Here is a 22,248-nt window from a genome sequence, read left to right on the forward strand (position 1 = left end):
CACAGTGCTTGACCTCTATCGCACTTCATTCTCTGACTCTTTGAATATTAAAAAGCTGACAGCAGTGTGTCCATTAATATTAACACTCTCCCTGCATATGTAATAAGTTTGGTCATCATGGATTCAGCACTTCCTCTTAAGGGATATTGTGACTTGGTGAACAGTGAAAAAAAATGTACACACCAGGTTGTCATCATATTTTTTAGCAAAGTTTTCTTCAAACAGGAGGCTGTGACTCAGGAGGTCAGGCAGTAGAGTGGGTTGTCTATCAACTGGAAGGTTGATGGCTTGAATCCCCCACTCGGCATGTTGATGTATCCTTTGGCAAGACATTGATCCCTGAGTTGCCCCTGATGCATCTGTCTGTGTGCAAATGTTAGACAAAGTGCCCAGGTATAGAAAAAGTGCTTGCATGAATGTGTGTCTGACTGGGTGAGTGAGGCTTGTAGTAAAAACCAGTCTGAGTGCTCAGTTATTGTAGAAAAGCACTACATAAGTACCATTTACACACTGTGTCATTAGTGATGATCCCATCATTAAGTGCAGGTCAAAACCTTTACTTTTGACTCTCTCTAACCCTCTTGGGTTCTTGGTCTCAGAATTCACCTGCCCTTTTTTTTTTCACAGAGTTGTGTAGTTAAATTATTAGACTTGTGAGTATTGGTTAAAATAGAGACAGTGTCATGGTGGAAGGCCTCATAGTTAAGCTTATCAAATTTCCAGAGTAAGTTCTGGACAAATTCTCAGGACTGCTCTGCCATGCTGAAGCTACCTGAGTCATTAGTAATGCTAGCAGCCATTTACTGTATGCCATAGCAGGCTGCCAGGTATTCATCTGTGTGGGAGACAGTGACATCTTGAATCTGTTCCTTTTCTCTACTGGGCACTTATCACATTGGATATTAAGTTTCAAGACTTTTTTTGCAATCTAATTTTCCAAGTCTATCCCTGCTCTAATATTGTCATTTCTCATAATCCACCATCCCCACCTGCTCTCTGTCTGCCTCTCCAAAGAAGTCTTACAAACGACTTTTATACAGCCTGTTCAAGGTGGGAACATTGTGTGGTTGTTCCAACTCACCATTCCGTGGAACAAAAGGGGGATCTTGGTTATCGGACCTTTAAACCACCAACATAGGTATTAGCAAAGCTGAATTAGTGTTTGTGTAATGGGCAGAGATGGCACCCCAGAACCTACAATGCTGATATAGTCTAAAAAAAAATCACACACCAGGGGAGTATTACAAACAAAAACCAAAGGTTTCATTAAGAGGGGTTTTCTGAACCCCATTAAGGCAAAATCTCTGAGTAGAAACAAGGGCTTCACTAAAAGGAAATTAAGCTGAACATGTGCTGCGCTATTACACTCAAGTTTACTGCAGGGATGTCAGATGAACCGCTGCGCTTGATACCAAAGTTCTAAAGACATAACAGTATTTTTTCTCTCTCTCTCTCTCTCTCCCCCCCCCCCCCCCCCCCCCAGTACTGTAGGTAACATAGGCTGTATATGTAGTGACAAGTAAGTAAGTAAGTAAGTAAAACTTTATTTATAGGGCACCTTTCTAGATAAAAGATCACAATGTGCTTCACACAAGGATAACAAAGCATAAAACAAAACAGACAACAGTTAACAAAATGCAATTCTACAAAGATGTGTTTTTAGTTGTTTTTTGAAAGAAGCTACTGAGTCCAGATATCTTATGCTCAGTGCGAGAGAGTTCCACAGTCTGGGAGCCACAGTGGCAAAAGCTCTGTCTCCCTTAGGTCTCAGCTTAGTATGATGAATGACAAGTAGACCCTGGTCACATGACCTAAGAGACCTGCTAGGAACATAAGGCTATAAAAGTTCAAAGGTTGCCAAAAAATGGATTATTGGAACTAGCCCTCCCCTCCCATTAACACCTGGTTATTTGAACAGTAGCACAAATGTGGTGAAGCATCTTAGGGACTGACACATCAGTCTTTATGAGTAATGTGGAAAAGCCATGGAAGCTCCTGTTACAAAACACTTAGTATTAAACAGTTGTTGTAAATGGTACAGATACAGCCACTTAAAATTGCTGCTTTCAGCCAGAGGTCAGCTGGCTAACTGTTAGTTGTCAGCTAGCAGTCAGCCGCCAGGAGTTCCCCCTTCTGTACTTGGAGCATATCTACTTTCCACTATAAACATGCTCTTTTCACTCAATTGCATCAAGTCATCAAAAGATGGCATTTTCTTAAAAAAAAGAAAAAACGTTGACTTGGATAGAAGGCTATATATGATTTTCCTCAGTATTATTGAAGGGTCTTTACCTTATAATATCAACCACATTGATTTGGCACTATATAAATAAAATGAATTTCTGACTGAAATTAGCCCACTGAATGAACAATGGGCTGTGAGGTCAGTTGCTTGACTCCCCGCTCAAACCAAGGAGTCAAGGAGGCCATTTACGTGAAAAGGGAAAGACCATCTCTGAATCGAGGAGGGGGCCTAAGGGTACATCTTTCACCATCTTACAATGCTGTGATTGCAGCCGTTCCCCAACTCTCTGTGAATGGTACTCATGGTCATTGATCCGGGATCAGTGGTCTTTGATCAATAGGCTTTGATCAATGATTGTTGATCAATGGTCATGACATTTTGCATATTAATGATCATGGAACAGAACCTCATTGTTTATTCAGTGGTGCTAGTTTTAGTCATTGTCCAAATGTACTGTTTATAAGGTCGGGGAAACCAGCTGCCAGCTGACACTGAAGAAGTCACTTGGATGAGAGACGAAACGTTTCTCCCATTGAAAATGTTACGTCCAGATGAACAGAATCAACCTGTTGGGATTAATTTACCAGGATGATTGAGCATGCATCAAGACATTTACAGTCAGTTTGAGCATTCAGACATTTTCCACTGCAAATCACCAAAACTATTTTCAGTAAACAGTTTTTCATTCATCCATTTCAATCTAATTTAATAAGTAGATACAATTTAGAAGAAAATTAAATAAAGAAAAATAATATTCTAGCACACAAGCTTCCTTATAGATCCCAAACCAGATGTGGAGGGTATTTCTGAGACTGGTAGAACTTAGTTTTTCATTTAGCCTATTTGCTTGGTTGTTACTTCTTCAGACCTCTGTTTGAAATATGAGCATATTCTTCATTTTTTTAGTTAGGCTGCAACTTAATATTTTGATTTATTCTTTAGATTTATTTGAACCCTTAAAATGTGCAAAAGTCTTGGGCGACCTATAATTTCTCTATATGTTGCATAACTTTAAAATAGTTTTTATTTTTTTAAGTGCTCTGTGGCCTTGATCAAGGTATTTCAAAGTTGCTCTGTGGACATTGGCTGCTTTTTAAATTATTTTCAGTTCTATCCTCAGACCTGAGAGGGCAGTGTTTTAACAGGTTTTAATCTTTCAACCATAAAAATGTAGGTGTATTAGACCAGTGTTATCTTGATAGATGTGTTTGGGTGTGTAATTTATAAGCTGTGTGTGCTGAGTTTTATGGGCTTGGGATGATGTCTTTAGATGGGGCAAAAAGAAGCTACCTCATGGTGCCTTTACAAAAATGAGACATTAGAAGACTTACAAAAATGCACTATATACTACTATGTGAATTCTATAAATTTAAGGCTTTCCTACTTGATATTCAGTTTTTGTTGTTTCAGCAAGTCAGTAATAATCGTCGAATGCAGGCATCACTTTCTGTCTGGCTTGTTCAGTGTGCACAACCCGTATTTTATTTTCTGCAAACATATATCTAGTTATGATTCTGCCAGTAATGTAGAATCGCTGAACAAATTTAAAGGTATAAAAATATAGTGTAGCAAGCCTGTAAATGGATGTGCCACCATGCTGCTCCCCCTGGTGAATACACAAGATATTACCACTAGTTTTCCTAATTGCTGTTTAGGAGCATTGCTACTAAATTTGTTGAGCCAAGAAAAAAAAGAGGAATTTGCTGGAATCTCCAACTCAGTCTGAAGCTGGCTGCTTTTGCCAGATCGATCTGTGTTATGTCACAGGCAGGGGATATTATCATGCTCATCTATCAGCCAGCAATCAGTCAGGTCCTCATGGTCCTGTCAGGGGAGAGGCAGCCATTTTAAGTGTTAGCTAGCTAACAAATGTCATTAATCCTGCCTGTGTGTAATGTGAACAGACAGTGTTAGTTTACCAGGATCAGCACAATTACTTGTGTCTAAAATGTGTTATGTTTCACTTAAAGTCCCTGATTGAACCTTCGAAAAGTCTACCAGCAACTAGACAGAAACAGTGGCAGCTTGCCTTAACTACTCTATTTGATCAGCAATGAAAATATAGTGCCAAGTCACTGGAAGCACATGAAATAATCAGAGCTCCAGCTTTCACATAATTTTTCAATTCAAAGCAATTTTTTCAACATTATTTTTATGATGCAGGGAGATGATTTCAGCTCACTGTGAAACACAGAAGAGACTTGTATGTTTAGATTTCAAGGAATAAGAGTGAAAGCTTTCCGTATTACTCTTAAAAAGCATTTTGAACTTTTAAGATATATCACTTTTGCTGACTGGCTGAAAATAATTTTATTTCATGTGCAGGCAGAAAACAATCAGGCAGCTGTTGGCAGTCTGTTTAGTTACAACATGCATAGACACATGGAAAGACACACACGCACACAAAAAATTCCACCCACAGCTGAAGCTGAATAATCCTTCTCTGAATTAAATTCTCAAAGTGAAAGCTGTCAAAAGAGGACACAACTCTACAACTTAACCAGCAGGACAGTGCTAGTAAACTGTGTGTGAATGTGTTTGTGTCTGTTGTGGTCAGTGATTTTGTTGCACTTCAGTTGCGGAGGGAATTTGACTGCTGATATGCTCATTGCAGCCCACGGCAAGACAACTGTGTGAGTGAGTGTATGTGTTTGCTTGTGTGTATGAGTCACTGGTGCTGAGAGGAAGTGGCATTTGGGTGGGCAGGAAGTGACCTGTATCTCAAACGGGATGAAGCAGAACTGGTGACCAGACTCACAGACACCGTGCTTGTGTGTGTGTTTTATGTAAGGAATTGTTTCACAGGGAGGCCATGCATGGAAGAACCACAAAACAGTGTCAGCAGTAACATAGTAGATAGAAATAGATGGAGTAAGAGAAAGCATAGAGGGGGGTTGTCTTGGTTAGAGAACCATGAAATCATCACCCATTACTAAGAAACCTATAGAAGCTACTTTCAGCAGCTCATGTATCCACAAAGGGAGGCACCACATATTTGATTTGACAGATTTTTTCACCAGATGCTCTTCCCGACACAACACCAAAGGGATTTGTGTCTCCTCCCAGGATTAAACCAGGGATCTTTTACTTGTTAGGCAAATTTGTAAACCACTACAGTATGTCGCTACACCTTTTCAAAAACACCTATGATTTGGAAAAAAATACAGCTAGTCGTCTGTCAGCACACCTGCTCTTATAACGAAAGCTACATATTTAATGATTGATCAGCCGATCAGTGATTGAAAGCGATCGCTTCTCAACCAATCAATCAGCCTCAGGTATAGCTGAGGCATGCCCACTTTGCAGCACATTGCAGTGATGCAGATTGCAAGAAGTCTGATTGTTCGTCTTGATGTTTCAACACGCAAGAAGAGTTCACCACCCCAGGATGTGAACTCTTCTCTGCATCAAAATGGAATATGTAACAGAATATGTAATATGTGTATATAGCATCAGCATTATGCCCAATAATGCTAATGCTAAAGCTGTAGCCAGTAATCTGCCAGTGCATCCATCTGTTGTTTCTTCAGTATCAGCAAACATTTGAGCTTAGTTTGTTCATACATTTTCTGTCTTTTACTGTGTCAGTAATATTTGAACCCTCTGAGGTCTCAATCATCATACATCAGGGCTGTCAAGCTTATTTTACATTGTAAATCATACAGCCCACTTTGACCTTAAATGGGCCAGGCCAGAAAAAAAACTACTCCTTCTGTCAGTGAAGTTGAACTATTCATTTAATCCCAGAGATATTCTGACAAAAATTCTTAAATTGTAAAAAAAATAATTGCAAGTCCTTATATGTCAGGAATAAACCTGTAAAATTACATGTTACAAAACAAAACAACATAAAACAGAAACAAAACAAAGAAAAAACAGGTACTTTTCCTTAATTATTATTATTATTTTTTTATCTTATCTATTACTAATTACTTGGGTGTAGCATGAATGACCAGTGGACAATCTTTACTGATAAAGATTGTAAAACTTTGTAAAACTGTAAAACTTTTAAAGATACAGTGATATAGTCAAAAGTTAAAACTGTACGCCCTCCTTCATGTTTTCCAAAGTTTTCCGTTGAGTCGGATTAGAGTCTTCGCCCGGCCGATTCTGGCCTCCAGGGCTTATGTTTGATACCCCTGTCACAAGTGGTAACTCTAATTCTACCATAACCCAACCCTCTAATGTTTAATGTCACAAATGACAACTTAGACCTTAGAGAGTTTAAAAAAAAACCCCTGTTAATCAGTTCTTGTATAGTTTTTTTTTTAACACTCAGCTCAGCACAAAGAATAAAACGAAGCTCAACACAACACTGTAACATTGAACTTTAGAGGTGTAATTACACGGTAACACAGACAAGTAATAATTGTCTGATAAAATGCATATGATGACCAGTTTTACTGTTATCTTGAAATTGTCAATATTTTTTATAAACTTCAGATAGAAAATTCTAATTTAAAAAGTTTGACAAATACTTATTATGTATACTGTCAATTGTAGTTTATAGAAAGAAAGTCTGAAACAATAGATCTGAAAAAAAAAATAGAAGTAAAAAGACTATCTGATATTTCAAATTTTAATTCAGTGTGAAATCATTGCACATTTAAATAACATAACTTTCCCCTTGCATAGTGTTTAGGCAGTCATTTTGTTATGTCTTTATCTAGCATGTTAATCCTGCAAAAATCATAAAAGGTCCTCTTTTATCATCGTTCACTTTAAAAATATTTTGTCCACTACAGAGGACTTAATGGATAGTCTAGGTCTCTGGAGGAGATATAATTCACTGGTCAACATAAAGATTGTGTTTTTAATGTGAGCCCTTATGTAGTCTGTATAGAGGACTGTACCGTTAACAGTAAAAGCCTATTTGTACTGTCAGGCATGTGTGAAATGTACGAATGAAACATCTCATGTATACAACAGCAACACTGTTAATGCGAGTAAGCGCAAGTAGGTCAAAAGAAATCGTGTACGGCCTCTTTCAGCCATCTGTCACCTTTAGGTGGTTTAGTGTACCCTTTATTGGTGCTGTCAGCACTGTCTTCTGGACTGTCTGCATAATGAAACAGCTTTGGATTGAAACAAGGAGACAGAGTAAGAAAGACACACCAGTCAAGAGAGTGAAGGAGAAATACTTGTGCGTGAGTGTGTTTTGATCAATAAGTGAGGCATCCATGCAGTCAGCCTTGTTAATGTGTCTCACTAGCAATGACCCTCAAGGCAAGATGAAGGACAGAAGAATTAGAAAAAAGGCAGAAACATAGGAAAAAAGATACAGATAAATAGCACTGCTGATGAGAAGAACTCTTTATGTTACTGGACAGTGATGCAGAAAAGAAAGGTCAGGCAGAGTCTTTATGAAACAAAAGAATTGCAGAAATCCGCACCTCGATATGCAGCGTTCCAGTTTTAACTTCTAAAATGTGTTTTCAAACACTGAGTACATTCTGAGAGAGTGCTATCAGAGATCCTCTTCATTTATTCAGCGCGTCACACCCCCGGTGCCTTCTAAGTGCATTCTGGCCAGGAAGAAGATGCAGCAGAGTTCAAATTTCACCGTGGTGAATTCTATTAAGGTAATCAGATAACCTTGCTGGCAGGAGAGCTGTCACTCTACAACAGTGAAAATACTGAACAGTGTACACAGCAGTGAAAATGGGAGCCAAGGATGTAAGTGGCAGGAAGTTATTAACACTTTTAAACTCGTTTGGTGACATGCCAAATTTTTACTGCGCACATCTGGTTAAACACACAGCAAAATTAAAACCGAGCTTAAGAATTAATTGCTTAAAACACGACAGTGACAAAGGTGTAGATTACCGAGGAGCGTTGGGCAATATTTCCACAGAGACATGGGTATTTAAAGAATACCTGAACCTGTAACTACCAAAGAAGGAAAATAGGACTTAAGTAACACTGTTTTAGAAGGTATTCAGAAGGGTGACCAGTGGCCCAGTTTCAAAAGGTTAAAGGTCAATACTGCTCTATAACTGTACGCACAGAAATTTGGCACTGGAGTCGTAATACTACTTATATAGTTTGTTGAGCCAAGAAAAAAGGAATTTGCTCCATCTCCAACTCCATCTGAAGCTGGCTGCTTTTGCCAGATCCATCTGTGTTATGGCTCCAGCTCTGATTGGTAAATGACAGGACACAGTGAGAGCTGGATGTGACTCCTGGCTGACAGGCTGGCTGGGTGTCCAAAGCTGCTCTAAATGGGATTGTTCAAATGTAACAAGGGGATGATGGCAGTGAAAGCATTGTTTTGCCATTTTTTTCTCTTCTGAGAAGAGAAGCATACTGTCTATAATCTGTGTTAATGCCATGATCCAGGATTTATTTGGTAATTTAACAGAAAAGCTTGTGTAAATATTCTATATATTTTTTTAATTTAATGAATAAGCAGGACAAACACTAATGATTATTTGTTGTTTGTATTTTATTTCTCGTGTGTTTTATGATTTATTTTTAGATAAAAAATTTGTCTAGAGGACCTGATATATGGCAGTTGAACATGATAAAGGTCCTAGATGGGATTAAAATAAGCTTCATTGTCTAAATGCTTAGTTTTTGATGCAGTACTAAGAGACTGTGGTTTATGTAATGATTTAGAAACTATCCCCTGCATGAATCTGTGTGTGTGAGAGAGTTTTTACACAAAAAAAGTTTTACAAGCTGTGTGTTGTCCTTAACTGAACTGAATGATGCGATGAAAATGGCAAAAGAAAAGAAAGTTGAACATAACATATCCTCAATTCATTAAATGCCACCATAAAAGCCACTGCCAGAATACAGTCGCAATGTGTCATATTGTCAAAATGTGACATTACATGAGTGTCAGGTTTTAAAATTGCATTGACAGGGTTAAGGCAACTTCTCAAAAATGATCTGTCCCTAATATCTGCTGCAGTGTAAAAAAAAAAAAAAAGCCCCGATGACAGTGACAAAGAAGGAACATTTTTTATGGCAAATTAAGCAGCCAAGCCTGACATGACATAGAAGAAAAGAAAAAACTCTCCAAGATATAAAGTGCAATGGTGAGAATGTTGACAGCGTAGAAAGATGATAACGGTCTGACAGCAGCGCTTCAGTTATCTTCTAGTTTGAGATCATGTAAACAGACAAGGTTAGGGCAACTTATTAACAATGCTGTTTTTTAAAAAAAAAAAAATACAATTTTAAAAATATATTGTTTCATTTCTAAAATCAACTTTCAACTATTTTTTAATTTGTTTGATCTACAGTGTGGGCCATTTATATGGATACACCGTAATAAAATGGGAATGGTTGGTGATATTAAAGTCCTGTTTGTGGCACATTAGTATATGTGAGGGGGCAAACTCCACAAGATGGGTGATGACCATGGTGGCCATTTAGAAGTCGGCCAACTTGGATACAACTTTTGTTTTTTCAATAGGAAGAGGGCCATGTGACACATCAAACTTATTGGTAATGTCACAAGAACAACAATGGTGTGCTTGGTTTCAACGTAACTTTATTCTTTCATGAGTTATTTACAAGTTTCTGACCCCTTATAAAATGTGTTCAACGTGCTGCCCATTGTGTTGGGTTGTCAATGCAACCCCCTTCTCCCACTCTTCGCACACTGATAGCAACACTGCAGGAGAAATGCCAGCACAGGCATCCAGTATCCGTAGTTTCAGATGCTGCACATCTTGTATCTTCACACCATAGACAATTGCCTTCAGATTGCCTTCAGAAGATTTCCATTGATGAAGAATGGACCCACTATCATTGTACCCCATATACCACACCAAACCATCACTTTTGTTTGTTAACTTCACCATTCACATAAACTTTGCCTCATCACTGAACAAAATCTTCTGCGTCCGCCGAAGGGATGTTTGACTAATGCCACTCTCCAGTGACATGCGGTGAGTGCTACGCTGTGGGCTCTTGCTGAATGAAGCTAGAACAGCCACTGATGTTTCTTCATTAATGACAGTTTTCTTGCGTCCACATTTTGGCAACACTGAACCAGTTTCACGAAACTTAGCAAGCAGTTTGCTGACTGTAGCATGGGAGATGGGTGGTCTCATAGGGTGTCTGCATTGAAATCTGCTGCAATGACCCGGTTACTGCGTTCACCAGATATCAACACGATTTCAATCCGCTCCTCACGTGTTAACCTCTTCGACATGTCAATGGCTGTGAACAAAGAGAAATTTGTTATGTTATGTATGTTAAAGTTATGTTGAAACCAAGCACACCATTGTTTTTCTTGTGACATTACCAATACGTTTGATGTGTCACATGGCCCTCTTCCTATTGAAAAAACAAAAGTTGGCCGACTTCTAAATGGCCACCATGGTCACCACCCATCTTGAGGAGTTTGCCCCCTCACATATACTAATGTGCCACAAACAGGACTTTAATATCACCAACCATTCCCATGTTATTACGGTGTATCCATATAAATGGCCCACCCTGTATATAAATGACAGAACAGACAGAACAGACAGAACAGACGGACGGACGGACAGACGGACAGACGGACAGATAGATAGATAGATAGATAGATAGATAGATAGATAGATAGATAAGCTTATCAGCACCATGTAAAATATATATTTCAGCATGGTAGGATAGTGAAGAGTGATTGCTTTGTTAACTTGAAGAGGGGGTAGCTGTAGTAAGTGCGTGAGACAAAGTAGGCTACAGCAACTGGAAGTATTAGGGGGGAAAAAAGCTTAGGCATCATTCAAGAAAGTTGTTATGAAAAAATATGGCATCCAGAGGATGTCTTATATTGCTTATGAGGACAAGTATTACTACTTTTTCCTCATTTCCTTGTTTATGTAACCACCTTCACTTCCAGACGATAATGTATCAAAGGTTTCCCACTGCAGGCTTAAGAAGACACCTTCACTGAAGCTCAAAAATGAGACGAGTGAAACAATATTGTAATGCAACTGCATTTGGGTGAATTTGACTCTACTGACAGCCACTGGAAGTGAAAATTGTACCTAAAGATGGAAAAAAGATATAATCACCAAGAACTTTAGCAACATGTGCATCAGGTTAAAATATACATATGTCATAAATAGATGTGCCAAATACAGCATGTTGTGTACCTACAAACCTGCTTCCCACCTACCTTTGGACTGTACATGCATTTGATGAGTCATGATTTGTAGAAGCAAATAACCGCTGGACTGACAGCATGAATACAAGACTTGTAATAAAGCAAGAGAGTTATGATTACCTCAAGAGCCCCTTGTGAAAAAAAAAAAGATGTAGGAGAGTGAAAGAAAGACAGAGCAGGATGCGCAAGCGGTAGAGTTAATAAGTTCACGGGGAAAAAAAGATATGAGAAGGGTTCTACAAATTTATTCAATTCAATTTCATATGCAATCATGTGACTACAATTAAAATCATCTTCATTGCTCTAAATGTCATCTTACCACACAGGCTAACTGTGATAAGTTCATTTTATTTGTTGCATTGTTCCAAATATAACAAACGAGAAGTGTACAGTGTAAATATGCAGTGTTTAAATTGAGAAGTAAATGGTTTCAAGAAAATGGAGAATTGCTGTAACTAATGACAACAACTGAGAAAAACAGAAGGTGCTAAAAGAGTAAGTGGCAGCCCTGATTGAAAAAATTCCATGCACAAACCACTGTAATTGTACTGTGATTGCTACAAAAATAAAAGCAAAGCATGGCCCATGTAAATGCCATGCAGTGATTACGCTGCAACCTTCTTTGGAGTAAACATAATCACCTTAAGATATTGCTCTTATTTGTGAAAACGTTGCTGATATTATAGCAATTTTGCGTGCAAGATGGCTATGTGTGTGATGTTCTGTTTTCTTTCTGTCTTTCTACATAACCCCTGGTCTTCCTCTCTTGCCATCAGAACGCTAACAACTTGTGGCACTTAGTTAACTTGAGACAACATGATGTCTTCAGTCTGTATGTGTGTGTCTGCATCTTGTCTGCAGTATATGTCTCAGTGTGCATGACAGTGAGTCCACCCTGGGGAGTGGTTTGTGCGCGTGTGTGTGTGTGTGTGTGTGCACTATTTTTAGGCACATCTCAAACAGAATGCATCTTGGGAAAAGGTACGAGTTCAGCCGAGTGAGCATGATTCTTACAGTCAGTTCTCTCTCTTTTTTCTCTTTCTTCTTTTCTCTTCATTACTTTTCACTTTTCGTTACTAATTTCCCCGTCTTGCTCATCTTTTCATATCCTCATTTTTCTATTTCCCTTATTTTTTTAATACAAATTGTAATTTGCCATTATTATAGTATTTCTCACTACACCCATCCAATAACAAATTGTCTTCAAACAAAGACAATTTGTTAACAATCATGTTTTACTACTGTCATGAATGCAACCAAAGCTGCTCTGCCAAACTGGGTACTAGTACCTGAATTTAAGTATACATGTCTATTTTTAACTTCCAGCAAAGACTTTGGAATTGATGTGAAAATGACTTGAAAAGCCTCCTAGCATTTATTCTCTCTTTGGTATTCTGTGGGTGCTCTCCACCTCACACTGCAACCCCTCCTCTCTTCCCTGCTTTCTCTCCCAGTCAGAGGAACGTTTGGTATTCCAGGGATTGTCTGCGCTTCTTTTCTCTCCAGTCTACTCTCCTGCTTTTCTCCCCTCCTTACTCTTTCCAACTATCTTCTCTTGCATCTTGATGCCTCTTCTTTTTGCCTTTTTTTTAAGTGTATACAAGCCATTTTTTAAATTGTTTTTTCAACACGTCACAGAATAAGAATTCATTCATTTATGGGTGATAAGCATGGGTCAAGGTCAGACGTGCCATTACCTTACACATTCTGCCCCGTGTCCTTTAAAAATAACAAAATCAAACTATATCTAAATGCAGAGGCTTAAAATACAGTCAGTCAGGAGACAGACATGTTAGTACACACAGAATATGAGACAGTTGTCATCAAGTATAGCCTAAAGGGACTGATCTGATCACCAAATAAACTGCAGTGAGTGCTGGGATTGTCCTCTCAATGTTCTCTGCCTGAAAACAGTGAAGAAGTCTTGTATCAATAACAGTAAAATCGAATTGCATCGTAAAAATGTGACCACGCATCAGAGGTAGAGAGAGAAAAGTTCAGAAAACAGAAAAAGGTTTTATTAAAAAAAGCGCAAGTTACAGCGACAATGAAACTTCAGGGGTGCATTATATTTTATGAGCACTGTTACTTTGTGTAGTTTGATTTGGTTTTAAACTCGATGGTTATAATCTTGCTACGTTTTATGTTGTACTGGCAACATAAGTTATTATTTTCACTTTCAGCATTTGGTTTTTTTATACACAGCACTATGGTTGTTGGTAACCTTGCTTTAAATTTCTTCCCTGTTAGTTTGTATATTTTTATTTTGTGAAAAAGTTGCATTCATCAATTTTTTTAACTGTTCAACCAACTTATAATTGCAGGACGGGTGAAGGTTACGTCTGCTCTCCACATAAAGGTGGTTTACACACTGGACAGGTTGCCAGGGAAACCAAAAAGATACAGCCAATTGCTCACTTCTACAGGCACACCTATAAGAAATTCAGGATCCCCACTATGACACCCTAGAACAAAGGTTAAGGTTAGTTATTTGTATAGGATGTTCTAAAGCAAGTCTAATTTCACTTTACCTACAAACATCTGCCATGAAAACCCCCCCAAAAAAACCAAAAAACAACTTTATACTTATCCATCTTATCTTACTTGCAAGATATATATAAGATGAAGCGATAGCATTTAAACATTGCAACTTCTGTAGCTATAATGGTATGGTATCAATGAAATGGCTCCAAATTTCTGTGTATACAGTCAGCTACAATGATGGGAATCAAACAAAAAGCATAAAAATATCCAGATATCCAGTTGAGATTCAGGTCAGAGCAGCATTTAATTTGAAACTTTTGAAATGTAGAATCCAGAAACCTCTCTGAACTCCAGCAGAATATGCTATTTGGAATCCCATTATACACTCCAGACTTCTGCAGTTTCTCATAAGGTTAGTGACATTGTTTACCAGAATCTTTGTTTCTTTTTCTTTTTCTTACTAAGGCTGGTATTGATTGATTTTTTTAAAGTAACTGCACATATATAAACTGTCTTCACCTACAAAGAATAAGACTGTTGATGTCCTCTAACTCAGCGGTCCCCAACCGGTCAGAGGCCCGGGGGTAAATAAAAGTAGTACCGGTACGAAAAAAAAAGAAGATTTATTCATAACACACGTAAAAAGACCCAGGAAAACCGAGTTAACGATAAAAACGATAACAAAATAACGCTTAAAACCGATAAAAACCCTGAAAACCATACATTTCACACCTGAGCCTCAACTCTCGCGGCCCGGTACCAAACGACTTGACCGGTCCGAGGCCTGGGGGTTGGGGACCGCTGCCTTAAAGGCCGGCCCGTGAAAATATTGTCGGACAAAAACTGGTCCGTGGCGCAAAAAAGGTTGGGGACCGCTGCTCTAACTTATATTTGGTACTGCATTTCCCAAACAGTTTCCTTAACGTATCTGTCTGTATATTCATATTATAAACTACAATAGCACTGCAAACTCTATTCTTCAAAAGGTCAGTGAAGTAGAATCAAGAGAATGAACATATCACAGTTTAACAAAAGAAGCAACAGCAGAATAGCAGAATCGCTGCACTTGACTGTTTCAGTTCTCACTATGTGTACATAATAAACAAGTAACTGGGTTTATGCATGATTAATGAGCAATGCACGTGGATAAAAATGTATTTTGCTAAGACAGAACATTAATCAATTATTCATAATGACATTAAATCGATGTATGTCTGCTGCTGACGAAAAATAAATAAATAACATGGCAGCACAGTTCTCGTTTCTCTTGGCTTCTTTACTTCTCTAGATATGATACCATTTGACAGACCTATTTAATATTTTGCTATGATGGGACCAATGATCTACAAACACCTATATTAGAGATTTTAATGAACCCTCATTCAAATATACTCATGTATCAAAAATGAATGTAAAAAGAAGAAAACTGAAGACTGTAATTTATCGGCAGAAGTGTGTAAGTCTGAAATATTCCTGTATTGAGATGTGTATGTTTGAGGGCTTTCTTTCCCTCCCACTGTGATGGACCTCTCAGCCTGTCTGGGATGTTTGCTGGGTGTCACACATAGGAGTTAGATTAAGCTGAAGACCTCTATAACCCTCTAAAGTATAATTGGCTTTAGCTAAATGATTGATGTCTTTTTTTTTTTTTTTTATAACAAAACATAAAAAGATTCCCCGTTTTAAGAGAAAGGCTAGTGCATCTTGTATGATATTGTTGGAATGAAAAGAAAATCTAAAAATATCTCTTATCTATTTCTGTTTTGTCTTAATGGGAAAATAAAAAACATAAATCTGACAAGGAGTCCATTTGTGTAGGAGAGAGACTACCAAGTGATCAAAATTTTATATAGATATTCATTGGAACAATTTTAAAAGCCACAACCAGAATTTGATTATAATCTTCCCATTTTCTTTGGATGGCACTGATGTGTTAAAGATTTAAGGTGTGAGACAGAGCCAGAGTTACAAACTCAGACAGCGGAAGCCAGAGAGGAATTGAAAGCATGACTGAGAGTCGGAGAGAGAGCGTAGCTGAAATGACAGTAAGCGAGCACTTTCTGTCTCGAAGATTTTAACACAGATGTTATAAGCTCCGCTTATCATCAGAGAGAGAAACAGAGAGGATAAAAAGGGGCGAACAGATATGAAAATGCTAAAGAAACCTTTTATCTCTGCCCCTCAATTCACATTCGGTTATTGCAGAGCATTGGAATTGCACTGAATTGTAACTGGTGGAACATGAGATAAGAAAATCTAAACATGGGGGGCCTTAAGTCATGTTATTATGAATCACATACTTTATAAATCTCCAAATGTTTAAATTTCAGTGAATGCAGCATTAAATTATGGGGTCAGTAATAGGGCAAGCAATGCTCAAATTGTGTTATGGCCAGTCTCAATGTCATATGTTATTACAGTATGTGTGTGACTTTGAAAACATCCTTTCTAGTAGAATATTTAGCAAGAAAATCAAGACCACTAAAGCAGCTGTGGCCTCATATAATCTGCATTAATTAATAATGTGTTTAATGCCAGGCATCACATCAGTCTAAGTGGGACAGCCCCCAGGAATATGGCTAGGTTTACAATGGCACCAGTGGTGCCACTAGAATGCCATGCTGAATCACTGCACCTGCTTCAAACTCCAATTGGCCAGGAATGTAAAACAGTATCTTGATTTCAACACAATATAATTTGATGGATCCCAGCAAGCCCTTTAAGCCTGAAAAACAGATTGAACCAATTTCAGCACCATTTAGGCAAAAGCTGTCCAATGCCCTTTTCTGGTTATAAGACTAAAACACTGGTTTCTTCTCTGACACGTAACTGTCACACAAGACAGACATACACAAAAAATAAAGTTTTCATATGGTTGATTTTATTGAATAAATCTAATTTCTGAAGAGAAATGAACAATTCCAAGCTACATTATCAAGCAGGTGTTTCCAAATAAACATTACCAGGGAAAACACCGACCTAAGGATCCATTGGTGAAATTTGAATTAGCTAATAAAGAGATTTACAAATAAAATCAATTGACAAATGAAATAGAGTTAGTTGCTTGCGTGATCATTCTTGACTTGCTTAATAATAATTTCTCCTTTGAAATTGGAAACAGAAAATATTTGCCTTTCATCTAAAAACTATGCCTTACAACTGAATCAAGCACGTTTCAAAATGTGAATGGTCTCCTTTCCAACCAAGTCCACACAGTTTTTCTGCCGCTTAGTACACAGCTGGTGAGTGTCTGAAGGCAAGCTATTGTTTTCTATACAAAATCCAGGCAACCGCAGCAATCTGCCAGCTATCAAAGCAATCGCAAGGTGCAGCACTGTATACCTCTTTGAAACCAATTTTACCTAGTGACAGCAACCTACCATAAAACCCCAGCTGAATATTTGCCGAAAACACACTTTAATTAAAAAAGTACACTTTATGTTTTTGCATACTTACCTGTATGCAAAAACATAAAGTGTACAGATTAGTAGTTGGGAGACAAGTTAAGGGATTGTGACTGAAATTTTTGTTGGTGGAACTGAACTCAGCAACCGGCAGTGAATTTTTGTGCAGAGGTTTCAAACATACATATAACTTTCTGTGTATGTGGTCTGACATTTTTAACAGCTCAAGATAAGCTCAATAAAACATCAAATAAAACCAGTACATATACGCCAGATAAAGGGTGCTAAGTTCAAGCAATGTTATATTGACTCAAATATGTTGTGGTAACTTAATTACACAATCACAACACTCACTAAAAGTGTGTGTGTGTGTCTGTGTGGGAGAGTGTGTGAGACAGGGGTTCTTGGCTCTGACAACATGATTTGACGATGGTGATATTACCCACGAACACTTCTGCGTTACACCGCCATGGCCACAGACACACACACACACACACACACACACACACACACACACACACAGCAGGACAGTTGACATTGCTGCTTCGATCGATGTCGCAGACTAAAGCTGGCGTCAGTACCAACAGCGTTATATGAACCAATCCCACAGTGAAGAGCTTCCTATGGTGTTTCAGTCAATATGGGTTAATGGTGTATTGGACTGCTTCTCTCTTTCCTCTCTCACTCTTTCACTCTCTTCACCTCTTCTGAGCACACAGATACACAAATGTGTAGCAGCACCTGACTGTCCAAGTTGACAAATACACCAGTAGTCTTTCCTTCCTTTAATGATTTGCTGTGTTTGCTCTAAGAAGCTTCCCTGCTGAATCCATTGGCTTAGACGAAACGCGCAAGCCTATTATTCTCAATGAAGGGCACACAGATACTGATAGGACCAAGGGATAACAGGTCGATATGAAGAAAAAATAGGCTATGCATTGGTAACAGTGAAATGCAGTAAATGTCAGTTGTAATATAATCACTGATTTCACGCCTAAATAAATCATTATTCAGAATGGAAGGAAGTGACATTTGAGTTTTTGTATGAATAACTTTTAGTCAGTTTCCTGCTGCCACTCATTTAAGATATGAAGACATATGTTTGGGGGTGGAGGGTGGAGGAGCTTTACTTTATAACATCTTATTGAGGGATAGTCACATAAACATCAATTGAGTCTCAATAATCTCACTAATTTCCATTTCATGCTGCCAATATTTTATACAGTTACACTGGTATGTATTCAACCGCTTTCCTCGGCGAGTTCATCAAAAAGGGAACCCTAATGAATTCATGTTCCTTTAGAATGACTAAGGCTTGTTTAGAATTTAACATTCATTCAAATCGACCGAGTCTCTGTTGCCTTCGCCAATAGTTCTACGACGTAGTGAAAACAGTTATTATCGGGAATCTATAAATGTTAAATATAGAACACAGTCAGTTTATCTCAGCAGTTATAGTGTTTAGAAGAAATAGCGCTGACTGAATTATCCAGACAGCCTACACAGCATAATGGAAAGTGTGATGTGAGATATCTTTAGGAATCACTGGTACGTGTGGTAATCTCTGAAGATCCAGCTGGATCCAGTAGATTGGTGGTAAGCTGTAAATAAAGGAAGGTAGAAAATGGATTTTAAAGTGCAACATGAGATAGACCAAGCTCACTGGATCTATGAGAATAATGTAGTTGTGTTCCTTTTTCTCTCTCACTAGTTTATCTCATTAAAGAAAGAAACTTTGATTTCATGAACTGTAACAGTTCACATAAATCCCCTCCTAACAAAGACTAGGGCTGCACCTATGTTTTTAATGTTCCGAGTTTTTTGTTTTTTATTTGCAAGCTGTAAGCACAATTTCCTCCACAGGAGGTTCATTCAATAGAATAACTATACTATTTGAACTTATTAATGGCATCTGTAATGATTGATTTCTCTTTCTAATGTCTCTATAGAGGCAAACTTTCTCTGACTACAACAATAGCTGGAGGGAAATATCATAAAATCAATGAATCAGTTAAATCCCCATGAAGCCAACTATTTTTGTCCAGTACATTTCCAGTGTTACTAACTTTAATGCAAACAGCAGGAGCACTTTGAGGCTTACCAAACCCTGCTGTTAAAAGGATCAGTGATTCTGAGTAGTAGTAGTAGTAAGCAGAAAAAACAAATAACTACATACCTAATTTTAAAAAATAAAATAAGTTATTTGGCTGTTGAGGTAAACAGTCTGACTGAATTAATGTTGAATAAGTGAATGTATGGTGAAATTAACATAAAAAGCTGCAAAAGACATATTTAAGATAAACATAGAGGCTCAAATGCCTTCATTATAAACTACTATCCATAAAACTGAAGTTTGAAGACCACTCCTCTAAATAATACTTTTGTCTGCCAACACACCGTATTTTGTATTTTGTATATTATGCCACGACTCCTTCTACAATAGTGCAATTTTCTGCAATGGCTATTTGCAACCCTCTGAGATTTAGTACGGCGAAACTCTGTGAAATAAAGGCTCCACTATGAAAACTATCTGGCTAGAGGCATCGGAAAAAACTCTAGATGAATAAATCTTTCTTATGTGTAACATCATGAGTAAGGACCCAAAATCCCCAAGCAGGACGCTGCAATCTTTTTGCATCTCGTCCAATGGATGGTGGCTACAGGGCTCTTGCCACAGTCTGTGCAAAGCCTTGCATCAAGTCAGCAAGATTTGGAAGCTCCTAGAAGTGTTCCTAATGGATTCTACACCAGTCTACACCACGGACAGACAGACAGAGGGAGAGAGAGAGAGAGGAAATGCCAAAACCAAGGGGGATGAACTTCCTGCAATTTTACAGATACACACACATTCAGGCATGGGTACACACACATTACATGTTGTAATGCGGTGTAAAAGTGACACCTCATAATAACATACAGATAATGACACGGTGGATATTACCACAACAACAACAAAAATGCTCATGACCAGCAGTAACACATGTGCCTGAATATGTACACACACAAGCAGGTGGTCTTCTTTTACTTCCCTGATCCGCATTCACACATTCTTGTCTTCACTGTTGCTTTACCAGAGTGATGCCTATGCCTAGTGATGCCATAGGGGAACGTGTGTGTGTGTGTGTGTGTGTGTGTGTCTTTAAAGTGCAAAGCCCCTTTTAACAGTTTCCAGGTCATTTTATTTTCTTCACAGAAGTCCCTCAACAGGAGGAGAAACTCTGCAGCTAGCTTAGGGAATACAAAAAACAAAACAAAAGTACACTCAGGCTCTTTCTTTGTGAGTGTGGGCACATTTGTACGTGTTAGTGTAAAGTGGTATAGTGTATGACATTAATTAAGACTTTGAACCGGATTTTTCTGTTTTGTATTAATGGTTAAATAATCTTTTTAGGAAAAGCTACGAATGTCCAGAAAACGACGCATTTACTTATTTCAGACTTGTGGGACATAAAGTGGGACGTCAGTGGAATTGTGCTTGTTGCGAATCATCAATCAAATTGGAGTGAGAGTTGTTTGGAGGATGAGTTGCTGCCTTGGGCTCTTTCTGAGCAGTTTTTGGAGTGCATTGTTCTGCTGCCCCTTGAGAGCACCATTGCAATGAGGGTATGCTAAACTGTTTACAGCTGTTAATGTATTTGATAAGAGAAAATAAAGGTCTGTCATCGCTTTGCATTTCTATTATATTGTTTTAAAACAAAAGAAATAGACTGGCATATCATATGGGTGGGTAAAAAGCACTTCAGCTACACTCACAATAGAAAACAACAACAAACAGTTCATTTACTTTGTGAATGCAAAAGTAAGGCTTTGTATCTGCTGGGTTTCTTCTTACAGGTAGCAGCACTTAACAAATGCTCGGGGGAAGTGCCGGTAGTGCTCCTTGTTGCTAAGTGACAATTGCGAACTTATTTGAGGCGAGGCAGCCTTTTACTAAAAGTTTAACTATTTATAACTTTCAGCATTTTGCACCCAGCTCAAACAGGAATGTGCACCAAGAAATCAAAAATAAGTAGAATTGTGAAAAAAGAGTGCTATTGGACACACGTCAAAATCCATATAGTTTCCATAGCTGGGGCTACAGGTCTAACTCCTGATGAAGCAGCTGTAAGAGCACATAAATATTTCAAATGATTTTATGACTGCTATTTTCTAGGGGAAACAGATGGAGGTGATGGCGAGGGAGAGGGGAGAATTGCATGTGACAAAATTTCTAAATTCAGGACCCCCCAAACGCCATCATAGCATCATGACTGTTAATAAAAGATGAGTGAAGCACTTCTCATTTTTTTCCTTCTTCCAGTCGTGTCTTCTGTTTTTTGGTTTTTGTTTTTAAGGGGAGAGTGATCGTGATCTCATTTTGGATGTTGGTCTTCTGGTATTATATTGTGTCGTGAAGTCAACAAATGAGAAATATAGACAGATATGAATACCACCCTTCTGTTTATCAACTCTTCCCCAATCTTCCTGGTTATCTATCTCTACACCTCTCTCTTTCTTTCAGATTCTGTATTTACTTCTTTCTCTGCATTTTTCTTTCCCCTCTTTCTCTTTCTGCTTCAGGGGAAATTAATTGATGATTATCGTGCCTTGCAGAGTTGGTATGCAAACCTGCTTTTTTTTTTATCAGTAAGGCTTGCTTTTTCACCACTTATAGCTTTATTTGACAGCACCCCCCACCCCCACCCCAACCCCCTTCTTTCTCCTCTCACTCTATCTATCCCTCTCTTAGGTGACTGGGGTCTTATCAGTAAGCTATGTGCTCAGACTTATAGTTCAATTTGGTCTCCTTTAATAAAAGGATAGAACTGAGAGAAGATTTGTTAAGTGAATTGGCTATGTGAGCAGAGACAGGGGCATATACAGACAGAGACTGGTTGTTAACGGCAATAGAAAAAAATGGATTCTATTCTAGTGTGGTTCAGTTTAAATGAAGAGGTGCAAAAAAAACCCTCTTAAGTAATGTAGAAGAGAATGTCATGGGAAAAGAAAGACAAGGAGGCAAT

General features: G+C 38.2%; 1 protein-coding gene and 1 long non-coding RNA gene across 2 annotated transcripts in view; both read right to left on the minus strand.

Annotated features, from left to right (window-relative positions):
- The window catches only part of csmd1b (CUB and Sushi multiple domains 1b), a 437,934-nt gene that overhangs the window by 259,514 nt on the left and 156,172 nt on the right, over window positions 1–22,248 (minus strand).
- Window positions 8,673–17,265, minus strand: LOC146525793 (uncharacterized). Its single transcript, XR_014874885.1, has 2 exons — window positions 14,740–17,265; window positions 8,673–14,573 (listed from the first exon to the last, which is right to left on the minus strand). It is a non-coding gene; the product is annotated as an uncharacterized LOC146525793 (long non-coding RNA).

The sequence above is a fragment of the Neolamprologus multifasciatus genome, chromosome 1 (genome assembly GCF_963576455.1).
Source record: "Neolamprologus multifasciatus chromosome 1, fNeoMul1.2, whole genome shotgun sequence".
NCBI classification, from domain to species: Eukaryota; Metazoa; Chordata; class Actinopteri; order Cichliformes; family Cichlidae; genus Neolamprologus; species Neolamprologus multifasciatus.